This window comes from Ceratotherium simum, chromosome 7, assembly GCF_057802395.1.
Source record: "Ceratotherium simum simum isolate JZ-2026a chromosome 7, ASM5780239v1, whole genome shotgun sequence".
In the NCBI taxonomy this organism is placed as follows: Eukaryota; Metazoa; Chordata; class Mammalia; order Perissodactyla; family Rhinocerotidae; genus Ceratotherium; species Ceratotherium simum.
The window spans coordinates 28,298,471-28,313,422 of NC_141906.1; the positions used below are offsets into that span (position 1 = coordinate 28,298,471).

The following is a 14,952-nucleotide window of genomic DNA, read 5'->3' on the forward strand; positions in this document are numbered from 1 at the left end:
ATTAAAAGAGTAAGATTTTTTTGCCACCTCCCCACGCCATCTTGGGTATGGGTGGAGCCGCCAGACGCAGCGACAGCGCGCAGAGCACCTCCACCAGGCGAGCAGACCAGGGCGTGTGGCTTCGCCTTTAACCGAGCCGGGCGGGGTAGCCCCGCCCACAAGGACGTAGCCCTATGAGGGACTTCGGTTCTCACCTTGTCCCCTCCCAGGCAGAGGAGGGGCGAGACCAGAGGCACCTGACTGCTTCTCCTTCTGCCTCCGAGTAGCTGCGGACGCTGGGGAACGTTCGGGAACTAGAGCTGTGGCTCGTGGAGCCGTGTCCCGGGAGAGCCTGAGGAAGGACCTGGGCTCGCCCGAGGCCCCGCCGTGGCCCGCCAGCTCCTCCTTAGCGGACCCAAAGGGAAATGGAGAGTTGAAGTGTGGCAGGTGAGGCTGGCGGGGCCGAGGGAAGCAGCACTCTGTGGGCACTGGGGACTGAGGGGCAAGGAGGAGGAGAAGTAGAGGGTTAAGGGGAGAGCCAGACAAAAAAAAATGTTCTGAAGACCAAGGGAAGAGAGTGTCCGCAAGAGAGGAGTGCCACCTGGGTAGGTGCTACTGAGAAGCCTTGTGGAGTAAAAAGACCCAAAAGAGGACACTGGGTTAGTCTGTTAGCAGTTTGCAGGAACACAGTGTCCCACTTAGGCTGAAGCCCGGAAAGTGCGAGATTTGGCACTGGAAATATAAGTTGTAGAGGAGAAGCATGGTTAATGTTCTCCTGTTACCTGCTTTCACGTAATGAGTTAGTCCCCTAGAGCTTCCAAAGGTAAATAATTGTCTTCAGACTCAAACTCCTGGCTTTTATATATTAGATGGGTTTCAATCCACTGCAGATATTATTCTTTTGGGTGTTCAAATTGTCCCACCTCAAAGTCTCTGCCCCCAGGCTCACCCCTTCTAATGTAGCACGGATTGGAAGGGGTGAGCCTGGAGGCAGAGACCAGTTGGAAGTCCGGTGTGGTCATCCAGGTGACAGAGTATGAAACCTAAACCAGTCAGTACCTTGGAGCTTCAGGACGTTCGTGGATGAGCAGAAAGTACATGCACCTCCACATTTGAGCATGACGGAGTAGTCCCACTAACCCTCATATCAATAGTAAATATAAAAGCTGGGTAAAATACGTAAAGCAACTAAAAGTATTAGAGAAAAATCAAGTCAGGCAGGACTTGAAGGAGAAAATTGTTGGAGAGAATGTGGGTGCACCTAGGCAAGCCCCACATTTGCCTGTGCTTTTCCCCTCAGAGCATTTGCTAAGTCCTGGTGTAGGGAACAGAAACCAAGCTGCAAAAGGTAGCCAAGGCTTGTGGCATTTCCAGTGGGCTGGGAAGAAGGAAGTTGGAGTTCAGAGATGCCATGGAGTCTGAGACTTGAGATGGAAGAGGGAAACTTAGAGAAATGAGCCCAAAATTCAGTGTGCAGTTTCCCCTTGAGGTGTTTGTCAGTTTCTAAGCTGTGCATATCCAGGGCGAGATTCCCAGCACCTAAGTTGAAAGCAGCAGCTGCGAGGCTAAATAGCCGTGCAAAGACTTGAGCAGTTTTATGTTGCTGGGGAGTTAGAGGTTGGACATCAGAGCCTGAGATGGTGGAGTGGCACTGTAAACACTCCAGGCTTACCTTTGAGACACTAGAAGGGCTGTGCTCTAGGAGTAAGGACAACCAGGAAAAGATCAGCACTAACAAAAGTTAAAACTCTCCACTTAAGTGGATCAAAATCTGCCAGTACTCTATCTGCCTTTTTGGAGAAAGCGAACATTAGCCAAGCCTCTACAGTTTTTCATATACAATGTCTGTTATCCAATCATACCCAATCAGATCTTACCAAGCATGCCAGAAACAGTACCAAATAACTAAAAACAGTGAGAAAAAAATGTAACAGAAACAGAACGACAGATGATCTGAATATTGGAACTATCAGGGATTTTTAAATAAAATGATTGTCCAGGTCCTGTTAGAAAATATTGATTGTGTCTTCAAAGTGAAAAAGACATGAAAAGAGACGCCCACATCCAGGATCTCCAGGACCTCAAGTAGCTGCCTTGTGCCACCACAGGCTCAGCCGGAGATACACAGAAACATTCCTACTGAGTGTTGGTCCAAACTTAAGTAATGTCATGAACTGAGCTACCAGATGTGAGCCAGGAGAACTCTTTGTTATCTCAGATCTGAAGCCTGTATTAAACAGACCTCGGTGACCCCATTCACTAAGGCCTTCATCCAAGGCTTTCATCCAAATATTCGTTCTCTAGATCTTAGCACTCAAGTGAAAAGAAAGGATTACCCCCTAGAAAAGTGGGCTAAAGAAGAAAAAGAACATTTATTCTCAGTATGTATTAGTTTAGTCTCTTTCAAAAACCTGCTCCTAGAACTAGAAGCCAATTGCTCTGCATCCTTGGGTAGCCCATATTTGAATTTCTTCTCTGCAAATGGAGTGATGAGAGGGGGTTCCTTGAACTTGAAGTGGAGGTTAGAGTGTACCGTAATAGTAGTGATGGAGAGGAGAAAATAGGTTCTAGAAACATTTAGGAAGTAATCTTATTAAGACTTCATGACCAATTGCGTGAGGAAGGGCCCAGGATGACCTCGGGTTTCTTAACAGGGTGACTACGCATTAAGTCTTGCAACTAACTAAAATGGGTAATTAAGGAGAAGTAGGAGGTTTTACTCTGGCCAAATTCAACTTGAGGCATAAACAGAAAAAGGTATCCTGATGCTGTTTAGATATTGGACTCTGAAGATGGCAGAAGAAGACTTAGATGGAACTTTAGATTTCAGTGGCATCAGCATATGCAGGTGCAGGTGGAAACCATGAGAGTAGATAAGCTGAGCCAAAAGGAAAAAAAAAAAAAGTATCTGCTGATTATTTGTTTGTATCCCATCTCATTTCAAAAACAGATTGAGTCAGGGACCTGCCCTGGTCATAGTGGTTAAGTTCGCGCACTCCACTTCGGCAGCCCGGGGTTTGCAGATTTGCATCCCTGGCGCGGACCTACACACTGCCTATCAAGCCATGCTGTGGCAGGCGTCCCACATATAAAGTAGAGGAAGATGGGCACGGATGTTAGCCCAGGGCCAATCTTCCTCAGCAAAAAGAGGAGGATTGGCAACAGATGTTAGCACAGGGCCAATCTTCCTCACAAAAAAAAAAAAAAAGCAGATTGAGTCAGCAGGAGAGCATGTAGAATGAGAATAAAAACAGTCTGAGGACAGTTGCCTAACAGGCTTTAAATTTAGGGTAGTGAAGAGGAACTCCCTCAGAAACAATGGGAAAACCCAGATTTTGGTTTCACGGAAGCAATGGGTACAGAAAATTTCAAGAAGTTGAGACTGATAAAACTATTGAATTCAGTGGAGAGTTCCAGCATGGGAGGAATTAGGTTTTAATTTGGCGGTGAAGAGCCCTCGTGGAACTCTGCAAGGACAGTTTCTTTCTAGTGCTAGGTTATCAGCCAATGGCAGTGGGCTATGGAATAAGTGGGAAGAATGTGCCTTTGAAAAGCTGGCTTGTGAAGGGGAGGTTAGATAAGATTTGGGCTTGAGGAGGCCCAATACATGTGTGGGAGGTTGTGGTGTTTGTTTTGAAAATAGGAAAAATTATTTTAAAATGTTTTGAAATAAACTATATCATCCTGAGGAGATTTAGACAACGATATAGGAGATCAAGGATATTTGATGTAGCAAGGTCCTAGATGAGATGAAAGGAAGTGATCTGAAGGACAGTGTGGGATGCAGTGATCTTGGTTAGCAGGGACGCTGTGTCCCGGAGCCAGGAGGAAAGTAATAACCATTACTATTGTTTACTGAGTTGGCACTCTTAGCTGGTAAATATAATAAGACTTGAGGTATTTTATCCCCTTTAATCCTGAGGGCAACATCATGAAATACATAGAATTATCCACTGAGAGGGACTGAGAAATTAAGACATTTCCTAAGGTCATTAGCATTTGGAGCCTAGCCTTTCTGATTAAAAACTCCTGAGCCTTTGGCCACTAGGTCCCAATGCCCCCATAGAGAATATAGGTGTTGATGAATCTAAGTTGGAAAGCAGGGTAGTGGGTGGTTAAGGGAGAGCGCACCTGATACCCTCCAATTTCACGGGTACAGTGTTGACTAAGGTTTGAATACAGTCTTGATGAGAAAATAATCTCGGAAGGGAAGAGAAGAACAATATGGTTGGTGAAAATGATGCTAAGTGAGAAGCAACCATGGAGTAGGAGGAAGGAGGAAAGAGACAACATTATCGATGAAGATGATGGTGAGGGAGAGGAAATAGTGGGGTGGAGACAGAGTACAAGTCACTTGTTGGTTAGTGGTTCGTTCATTCTACAACATTTATTGAAAGCTTTACTGTGTACCCCACACTATTCTAAGTGTTGGGCATATAGTAGTGAACAAGACACACTGTGTGCCCTCAGGTTGTTCACAATCTAATCAACACAGTGTGGTAAGTACTATCATAGAGGTCAGCTTGGGGTGTTGGTGAGAACTCACAAGGAGCAACCATCCTAATCTCTGGGGATCAGTGAAGTCTTTCTGGAGGAGGTGATGTCTAACCTGGGGCCTGAAATGTGAGTAGGAGTTCACTAAATACAGGAAAAAAGAGAAAGACTTTCAGAGAAATGAAGGAACAGCTTGTGGAAATTTCAGATGGGAAGAGGGAGAAGGGCCTATTCTTAGGCGTATTGTTTGGTGGTTAAGAGAGGATGAAACGTGGACTAGAGGTGATGGCCATGAGGCTGAGTGGGTCACCCGAGGTGAGGTCATCAGAGACTGGTAAACTTTGCTGAGGAGCTGGGACTTTATTCCTGAGATGTTAAAGGATTTTAAGAAGTGAAATGAAATGATAAGATATGCATTTCAGAAATGTTACTCTAGCCACAATTTGAAGAATTCATTGGGGGGGCAAGGATGGTGGTCAGGGAGACCAGTCAGGAGGCTGTTCCAGTAACGCAGATGGGATAGGGAAAATGGCAGAGGGCATGGAGAGAAGGAGGTCTCAGAGCCGATTCAGGGAGCCCTTTCTCTGACCACAGAGGGTGACTTCTCTGTTAAATCATTCCGCTCTGTCCTCTGTTCCATCTATACCCCAGCACCTAAGGCCAACCTCAGCAAGACATGGCCGAGCATCTGCATGAGCTGCTGCTGCAGAACCTGGAGGAACTGACAGAGAAGAAGAAATTCAGGTTTCTCTTGAAGGACCATCATCTATGGAGAGGTCCTCCCAGATCCCCTGGGATGAGTTGGTGAAGGCCTGGGACAAGGCCCTCAGCCTCACGGAGAAGATGGCTCTGAGGAAACCAGGGAGCAAGTGAGGGGAGAGGCCCCTGGGTTTGGTAAGTGTGGGGAGACGTTATTCGAGGATGGAACAACCAACCTCTTCTGTTCCTCCTTTTTTGCCTGCTGTCTTTTAGTTCTGTTCTCACCTTTCAGTCCTTTCTTTCCTTCCTTCCACCCTCATCACCCACACGTTCATTTCCCCTCCACAGTTTGCCCACCATCACTTTTCCTCGTGTCTCATCAGCCTGTATCTCCTCCATTACCGCACCCTCATCCTTTCCATTTTCTTCTCTGACAGATAGACTGCCCTGTTCCCACTCTGGGAGATAATGCAGTTCGTGACTGGATGGAAATCTGGCATATTTTCATGTGTTCAATGACCTTACCTGGGAAGGAAGTAAAAGTCAGTGAACCCGAAACACCCCATGACCCCAAAACTATACAGTTCAGGGGTCATGTTCTGGGTCAGTGACCCTCTGGTATCACCAGAGTGAGACTAAGAGGAGCCAAGATGTGAAAGCTATTCTTAGAGACTCTGTGTAAGAGTGTTAGGAGGGCCGTGAAGAGCTTTCCCCACCTTAGCCAGGGTGGGGAGGAGGCAGGACAGGGTGGGGGCATCCAAGGACACCCCTCTGAGCAGTCTGGAGGGTCAGGAGACACAGAGCCATCCCCTCTGCAACATGAGGCAGATGGCTTTCCTAGGATCTGAAAAGAAGTTGACAGGCTTTCTTTTAGGTCGGATCACAAAACCTAACAATCCCTAATGTGTCCCTACTGCCATCTCCCCTGTGTTTATCCCAAGGGGAGCCATATTGTCTCTGGAGCAAATTAGAGAACCTGTTCCTTATGGGAGCTTCCATGCTGGAATGATTCCTCTGGTCATTCCGAGACCCTTCAACTCTTTTCAGGAGATTCCTAGGCTCCTGGTGGCACAAACCCTACTCCCCTGTGTTACGGACACTATGAAGCCCCTGAACCAGAGAAGATTGAGCCCAGGAGAGAAAGGGAAGAGAGCCAGAGGGTGGGGAAGAGTCAGGTTCATACTGTCCATTCAGGGATTCTGTTTCTACCTGAGCAAGGACTCAGGGCTGCGGAGTAGGGTGTGAGTACAGGAAGGGAGGGGATTTTTGTCCCCAAGAGCCTGTGCCATCTGTCATTATCATCATTCTGTGGGCCCCTTCACACTTTCTCAGCCTCCATACCTCCCACGAGGCCCTGAATTCTCCTTCACTCTGCCCAGCACCCTAAAAATGAACACCCCGTCAGAACAGGGCAGGAGGGGAGATTTCTGCTGTCTGCTCCTCTGAGGCCCCTGTTTCTTTTGACATCCCTTAGTGGCCAAATCCACCCATTAAATTGTATTTTTCTGTATGTTCCTAACCCTCCCAGACTTTTTGGCTACTCCATATGTGCAAATCTTTATTTGTTCTCCCAGTCTCCAACATGAAACCTCAAAGCCTACGTTTTTGATGGACCTAAAAGAAAGGAACCAGGTCCCAATGAAAGCGCCACAGTAACACAGAGAGGAGAAAGGTATTTGGAAGCAATAAGCAGTAGAGAGGCCATTCTGTAAACACTGGACATTAAGCCGAGCACAGCATAAAGCTCGTTTTTTGTGGAGGTATTCTGACCCTTTGTACTTAATATCAATAATTTTTTTTTTTTTTGGTGAGGAAGATCAGCCCTGCACTAACATCTGCCAATCCTCCTCTTTTTTTTTTGCTGAGGAAGACTGGCCCTGGGCTAACATCCGTGCCCATCTTCCTCCACTTTGTATGGGACACCGCCACAGCATGACTGGACAAGCGGTGCGTCGGTGAGAGCCTGGGATCTGAACCGGCAAACCCCGGGCTGCTGCAGCACAGCGCAGGCACTTAACCGCTTGCGCCACTGGGCCGGCCCCATCAAGAATGTTTTTATTAGAAGCCACTACACTTTCATTTCTCAGGATTTTTCTTCTGTCCTGTCACCTCAAAAACATCTGAACCAATTATTAACAATTTTTTGTTTGCTTTTTTCCTTTGTTACACTGAGTATACGGAAAATTGATTGATTGTAATCCTCACTTTAGCGCCTGCCATCATCATCAGTGTGTATGTGGCCCCTCTGTATTTTTATTCCCGTTACCCATTCCCCTCCCTCTTATACACACTCACTCTAATTTATTTACTGTATTAACTTAAGCTTGCATTTTACTCTCGTGAAATATGTATAATTGTTCTTTGAATTTTTTAACTATAAAATGTATTGTTCGTAAATATCATTCTGTTTCTCACTATTTCTCACTTGACACTATTTTTAAGATCCCTGTCTCTTGCTATACTTACATCTAGTTTATTGTTTTTACCTCCTGCATTCTCCCAGTGCTGGACACATCCAGTTCCCAGATGTCACTAAAAATATGTGAGAACACATATCCTCATACATGTCACCTTATAAACTGTAAGAATTTCTCTGGGATTTACACCTAGGAGAGGTTTTTCTGGGGTGTCAGCCATAAATATAATTAATTTCATTAACTATGGCCAGATTGTCAGTCTCCCCTCTCAACCCTGGCACTCCCATCTACTTTATAACACCCTATTTTTTTTTCATTTTTCCTGAGCATATAACTTATCACACACTACATTATTTATTTATTTATTGTGATTATTGTTTAGTGTCTGTCATTCTCTGCAGGAACATAAGCTCGCAAGAGCAGAGATCTTTGCCCCATTGTTTGCTCTCGTTCCATGCCTAGAACGGTGCCTGGCACTGAGTCAGCATTCAATAAATATTTCCTGAATGAGCCAATGGACAGGACATGGGAGTCCCGTCTTCCTGCATCCTCTTCAACACTTGATTTATACTTTCCCTTTGTTTGCCATTCTTATAAGGATAAAGTGACATCACATATTTGCTTTTATTTGGAATTCTCAGATTATTAGAGCATTTGAGCATCTCTTTACATACTTGTTCACCATTCAGACTTTCTCTTCTGGGAATTGCCTGTGGATGTCCTTTGTCCTTCCTGGGAATTAAATCTTTGTGTCTTCTACCCATTTTTTGTTAACTTTTTTCTGAATTTTTGTTAAGGGTCTAGGCTCTAATTAACTTTGCTTTATTTAAATTTCCTGAATCCAGCTTGACTCAGGCCTTGCTTAAGCACTTAGGCAAACACATGCAGAGAGGCCCCAGCACTAGTCCACACTGCAGGGTGTGTGTGCTGAAATAGAGGCTGAGGAGAGGTTGCGCCTGGGAGGGGGAACTGGGCAATGGGTTTCAAGTCGCTGGATTAACTTCCATTTTTCCAGTGTCCTGGGGAGAGTGTCTTGATTGCCTGTGTTGAGGAGACCCCTGTTTCTCACAGCCAGGATAAAGAGGGGCTGTCAATTGTCCCTTATTTGTGTTTCTCATTCTCTGTCTTTCTGATATAGGAAACAGAAGAAAGTACAGAACACGTGATAGAGGAGTTCCAGCTCATGAAGGCCAGGGACTTTCATTCTGGGGAGTGTAAAAGTTTCCATCATGTATTCATAAGGCTCTTTCTTCTCCGTGCATATCCTCACCAGAAGCAGAAGGAACATGAGCTCCTGGTCTCTGGTCAGAAACACAGCAGGATCGTGAAGGATTAAGGACGTTTGGTAAAGGTGCCAGCTTTATTTGATCCTGCTGAAGAGACAGGAGCCAGTCCTGGACTCTGATGCTGCAGGAGGCTTCTGGGATTGGGAAGACCACTCTGACCAGGAAGGGGGATTGGACTGAGCGGAGGGAATGCTTTACCAGGACAAGCTCCACTAAGTTCTCTCTCTGAGCTGCGGAAAACTGCACCGGCTGATAAAAAGAAAGATGCAACTTGCTGATGTGATTGCCCTCATTGGCCTGGCTTCTAGGCCTCAACCCCAACGTCCTGGCCCAGCCTGCGAGATTCTTGTTCTTCCTAAATGGGGTTGATGAACAGAGATCACACACCCTGTGAGGAGCACACGTATGATCTGTTAAGATGGGACGGAGCGGCGGCCAGTGCCTCTCCTGCTGAGCTGTCTACGGCAGAGGACTCTGCTTCCCAAAACCTCCCACCTCCTCACCGCTCGACTCACTCCCCTCACTAAGCCTGGCCCCTTGGAATAAATCCCACCATCTGGAGATCCTGGGCTTCTCGAAGGAAGAAAGAGAGAAGTAGTTCTGTAAATACTTCACAGACAAGGACGAGGCCTGAGAGCCTTGCAATTGATAAACGACAACGAGACCTGCCTCAAAGAGCAGATGGAGAGAGGGTGGGACCCCACAGCCACTGCCCAGACCACCACAACCCCCTTCATGCATTCTCTCTCCAGTTTACTCAGCCAGATGACCGGGGGCCTGAGGACCTGAGGGAATCAGGGAACAGAAAATCCTCTTTGGCAAAGTTAACTTTCAGACACGTGGCCTGAATGTACCTGTTGTCTCCCATTTCCTGGGTACAAATATGAATGTGTCTCAGAAAGATGGTGACTATGGGGCCGGCCCCGTGGCTTAGCGGTTAAGTGCGTGCGCTCCGCTGCCGGCGGCCCGGGTTCGGATCCCGGGTGCGCACTGAGGCACCACTCCTCCAGCCATGCTGAGGCCGCGTCCCACATACAGCAACTAGAAGGATGTGCAGCTATGACAGACAACTATGTACTGGGGCTTTGGGGGAAAAATAAATAAATAAAATCTTTAAAAAAAAAAAAAAAAAAGAAAGATGGTGACTATGGAGATTGCTGTAGTTTCATCCACTAGAATGTCAGGGGTTTTGCACCTGTTTTTACCCCCTCAGAGAATATACAGAAATAAAATGATGCTCAAATCTCTTCTTTTGGAGGTCTGAAAAATCTACTTGAAAATTTTGAAAGACACAATCCAATTTTTTAACTTTGACAGTCATTTCTTGTTTGACCTCCTAAATTGAAGGACAGCTAGAGAGTTGAAGGAGAAGTTCTCATGTAAGATGTCACAGAATATACAGTTGGAATTACTGCAGTGAGTTGAAGTACAAGGAAATCGACGTTTTCATGCAATAACAACATTTCCCTACTTGTTTGAGACCCAAATGAAGAGTTTGTGAAACAAGCAGTGGATGTTCCAATGGACCCATACATTAATTTTTTTTTCCAAATTAAATTTCCAGAGTTTTGCCTTCCATGTTAAGCATTGTCATTTTATGCAGGGAATAAATCTAAATTTACAGTGAGTATTCAGAATCATTTTTTTCTCTGTGCTTCCTTCCCAGCTTCCTGAGCTCCAGCTGCCCTTATTCCCCAGGAAGATCCGTGAGACACTCCTCAGGTGGGTTCTGTTCCATAGTTCAGATTTTAGCCTCGGAAATAGGCCCAGGCCTGACTCAATGGTCCTGGGGTAGAGGAATAAGTAAAAGTAGCCTCTGTGTTACTTTTCATGCTCCCTCGGTCCTGTCGGATGACTGACCGCCCTCCTGAGAAGATCACATCCTGGGCATGAGGAGGCTTAGGTGTCCCCTGCCTGAAGCTAGACTCCCCTTGCTGGGCTCTTCCCACCATTATTGGATTTCTATGATGTCATAGCTTAGTGTAGTGGAAATGGCCATCCTCTGGGAGCCAGAGACCTGAGTTGTTGCCTGAACCCTTTTTCTTTTTTTTGCAGTTCAGCTAGTCACTTCCCCTCTCTGGGCATCAGTATTCTCTGCTATGCAGCTAGGGGTGACCAGTTGGCCCAGTTGGCCCAGTACTGAGAGGTTTCCCAGGATGCAGACTTTCAATGCTCACACCAGGAAAGTCCCAGGCAAATATTGGCTTCAAATATGCCACTCTCCTCTGGAGACGGGGAATATCGAGAGCAGGAATTCTCTCAGAGCCGTATCTCACCTACATATACAGGATTTCCCATCGTCAGATAGTAAACAATTTGGTACTTTAAAAGCCGGTATTTCTAGGGCCATGGTCCTGTCTATGTTTCTCTTCATTTCAGTCTGGGTCTCGGAGAAGTCTTGTTAAAGTGAGCCAGCACTGTGACAACTGACAGATGGGGCGCTAAGAGCTAGAGGAAGTGGGAGCATGTTGCTCCATGGCCTTCCTGACGTCTGCAGTGCTTCTAGGGGAGACCTTCCAGGGCAGGCATGACTTCAGTTCACTGCCAACTGCCACTGTTCGCCTCCTTGCCATCTCTGATTTTTCATTTTTAGCTAACCTTAAATGTGCTTTAGTTTTTATTAAGATGGTGTTTACTTTAGTCAGGTGTTTACTTTAGTCAGTATTTTTTTAACATTATGAACATCTTTTTTTATTATTACTATTTTTTTCTGTTTTTTAAAGTCTATCCTGGAAAAAAAAAACCTGTTGCCCTCAAAGTTATCTTAGGTCTTTCTGTGATTACCTCCATGAGAAGGTCATCCTTTTCAGACACTTTTTCATCTGAAATCAGTAGACACTTGATCTTGTATTTCTGTGACTGAACACGTGAGTTTATTTCATCCGGATCACTTCAGAAACCCGGGCCACAGTTTATACCTAGTGCACGTTAGGACGTCAGTGAACTGAGCTTCTTAAGCTATGTTTGTTCGTGTGAGTTCTTTGAGGTTCTTACAGAAGGCTTTGCAGTGCGGTGGTTTGCCCTTTTTAAAGTCAACAGTGACCTGAGATAATGGTCCAATTTCATTGTTGGAGAAAAACTGTCCTTTCCCCATCGTGTGTTCTTGGCATCCTCATCAAAGATGAGTTGACAGTACATGTGTAGGGCTAGAGGACCACTCAAGGACAGGTCATTCCATGGGGCATCATGGGGGCTGCAGAGGTTAGCAAGACGAGGCACTAAGGGGCAGGTGAAGATGTTTCTGCTCCCCTTAGCTGGAGATGGCCTGTGTTAGTCTCTCATGTCCTCTCTCTCTTCACAGCCTACAAGGCCCTTTCATCTCTAAATCTGGACTGGTCTTCACAGTCAGTTTAGAGGAAGCACTGCAATGTGGAAAGAGCCCTGACCTGAAATTTGTGCCATCTAGGTGATCTTTCACAGAATAGGAGGGCCTTTCACCACATGAGATGGACATGGTTTCTAAGAAGTGATGTTTATTGAGCCTTTAAATATAGTCAGGACAGTGGCGTACGTAGTTCTGATTTAATTCTCTCAGCATTGCAATGATGTATTACTTCTGTTATCTCCGTTTTATAGAACAGGAGACAGAGGCTTTGCAAGGGGAGCTAACCTGCTCCAAACCACAGGGCTGATATGTGACACAGCCAGGTTTCCAACCCTACAATGTCCGCTGAAGTCTCATGCTCTTATCTCTGGGTCGTGTTGCCACCTCCATTCCCTCCAGCAGGAAAAGGATCGGTGTACCCAGTGGTAGGTTATCTCTTGGGGAGAGAAATGTAGATTTTTTTATTACAATTCATACCCCTCCTACTTCTGAAAGGTATTTGAGGGAACAGCCAGAAAAAAAAATACAAAAAAAAATAACGTATAGGTCTGGCACCACATATAAGAAGGCAAGAATAGAGGAAATGATTGTTCCATAACTTAGAAAAGGTGTCTGCTGTGATTATGCATAATATGGAACTCTGAGCTACCAAGCATCCCTGACAACATAGGAATCTAAAATGAATCTAGTGATTTTGTTCCTCAGGATAAAGAACTTTACCAGATAATTCCTTCTAAAAGAGATTTGCTATGTGGGTCCATATGTAACGTTAGGGGGAAAAGACTACACTGTTACTGCCATGGTGCATCTGACCCTGAGGAGCTTGGCACACCTGCAGAGTGGTCAAGAGCCTGAGCTTTGGGACCATGTGGACAATTTTCTTACATTACACGTAGTATTTGTTTAACAATTTGGTTTCCACCAGCAACTGTTCTAATCACTTTATAAATATTCATTCATTCCACAAAAATTAACTCAGCCCATACTATGATCCAAACACTGTTCTCGTCATTGGGCTGCATCAGGGAAAATGGGACATTCTGAACAAAGATTCTGCCTTTGTGATGCTTATAATGTGGTGAGGGGAGAGAGATAATAAACCATACATGCAATAAATAAGCAAATTGGGTCATATGTCGGAAGACAATAAGAGCTATGGAAATAGGAAAATGTAGAGTGTAGGAGGATGGCGGGGGATGACAGGTTGTGGTATTAAATAAGGGTCAGGCTAGTATGCTGAGAATATGAGATGTGAGCCAAAACTAGAAGGAAGAGAGGGAGCTAGCCAAGCTGGTCCCGGGAATAGAGTTTCAGAAAGAAAGTCCAGTTACAGCAGCTGCCTTGATGAGGGATCACTCTGGGATTATTTAAAAACCAGCAGGGAGGCAGGGGTAGCTGTAGTGAGAGTGAGCAAGTGTGGGTGTTCTATAATCCTTCTAAATTGCATCTCAAGACCATCCATGGGGTGACACAGTGAAGACTGTACCCGCTAGCTCCATCTCCCATTGGTCAAAGGTTTACCGGGTGGGGCATGAATTCCCTGCACCCGCAGATTGCTGATGTACGGGTACCAAGGGCAGTCCAGCAACAGCCTCAACAGTGAGGCCGCAAGGTGGGAGGCAAGAGGCTCGCAGTGCAGGCTGGAGGAGAGGTGCTGTCAGTCAGGCTGCACAAAGCTGGTCAGAGCTGTTGGCCACCAGCAGCTGCAAAGAGATGGATGAGGCTCAGCAGATCTGAAGTGGTGCATAAACGATTTCTGATTCAGTAGTCATAGGTACTCATTTACACCTTCATAAAACTAAATTTCTTGAATACCTACTAGGTAGCAGGCCTCCTAGTTCTTTTATATTTCATGTTGTATATTGATTGGTCATTATAAAAGTAATATGTGAAAGCGTGCCAGTTTTTAAAAAATCAAATCATGCAGAAGTAGACAGAATAAAGCAGGAAAGGCCCCCTTTGTCCTCCTCAATCCATCCCACTCCCCTTCACGATAAAGCCCACGTCTGTGAGTGTAGAAGGATGTCCTTCCAGAGACATTTGCAAACAACACACACACACACAGTTTTGGTTAGTTTTTATTTTATCTTAAATGCAAAGATAGCTTCTCTCTTCTACAAAGGCAGTGATATCCAAAAATATTTTCTATTTCATGTCTGTCTTATAGTTTGAAAAATTTTTAGTTTACTGATGCCTGTTTTCAGAAACTTGACTGTCAAGAACCTTCAGCATCTAGAAGGTTTGAATCTGAGTTATATCACGTTAGAGAGGATGGCGTGAAACATCTGTGCGAGGCCTTTGGACACCAGTCACGTAGCCTAATAAACTAAAGTGCCCATGACTTTTCTCTGTCAAGAGAGCCCTTGGGTTTGGGGAAGGAGTAAGAAAGCAAAGAGCTGTGTACAGTGGTGGAGGGAGATGGGAGATGATGTCTAGTCCAGTCTCGGGCAGAGCGTCCCACGCCCACAGGGACTGTGGAAATGCGATATGTTTTTCCCTTTGGTCCCCTCACAACTAAAAAATGGGACTGCTCAGTCCTGTTGGCCTCTAAAGCTTGACGAGTCTTCCTTACCCTGCCGTCTAGTCTGGCTAAGAAACCTCTCCTCTTTCTTCCTCCCCACTGGGTGGGGCCATCTCCTGTGACAGTGGAAGGCAGCACGGGGGACAAGATCGGCACACTTGGAAGGATGGTAAAGTTTAGTAGACAGTTCTTGTCACATTCAAGGAGGAAGGCTGGGCTTTCTAATATTCT

General features: G+C 45.6%; 1 long non-coding RNA gene across 1 annotated transcript; it reads left to right on the forward strand.

Annotated features, from left to right (window-relative positions):
- Positions 1–261: 261 nt before the first annotated feature.
- Positions 262–10,503, forward strand: LOC147916623 (uncharacterized). The gene is made up of 3 exons (XR_015552687.1): positions 262–426; positions 5,125–5,367; positions 8,728–10,503. It is a non-coding gene; the product is annotated as an uncharacterized LOC147916623 (long non-coding RNA).
- Positions 10,504–14,952: the final 4,449 nt, after the last annotated feature.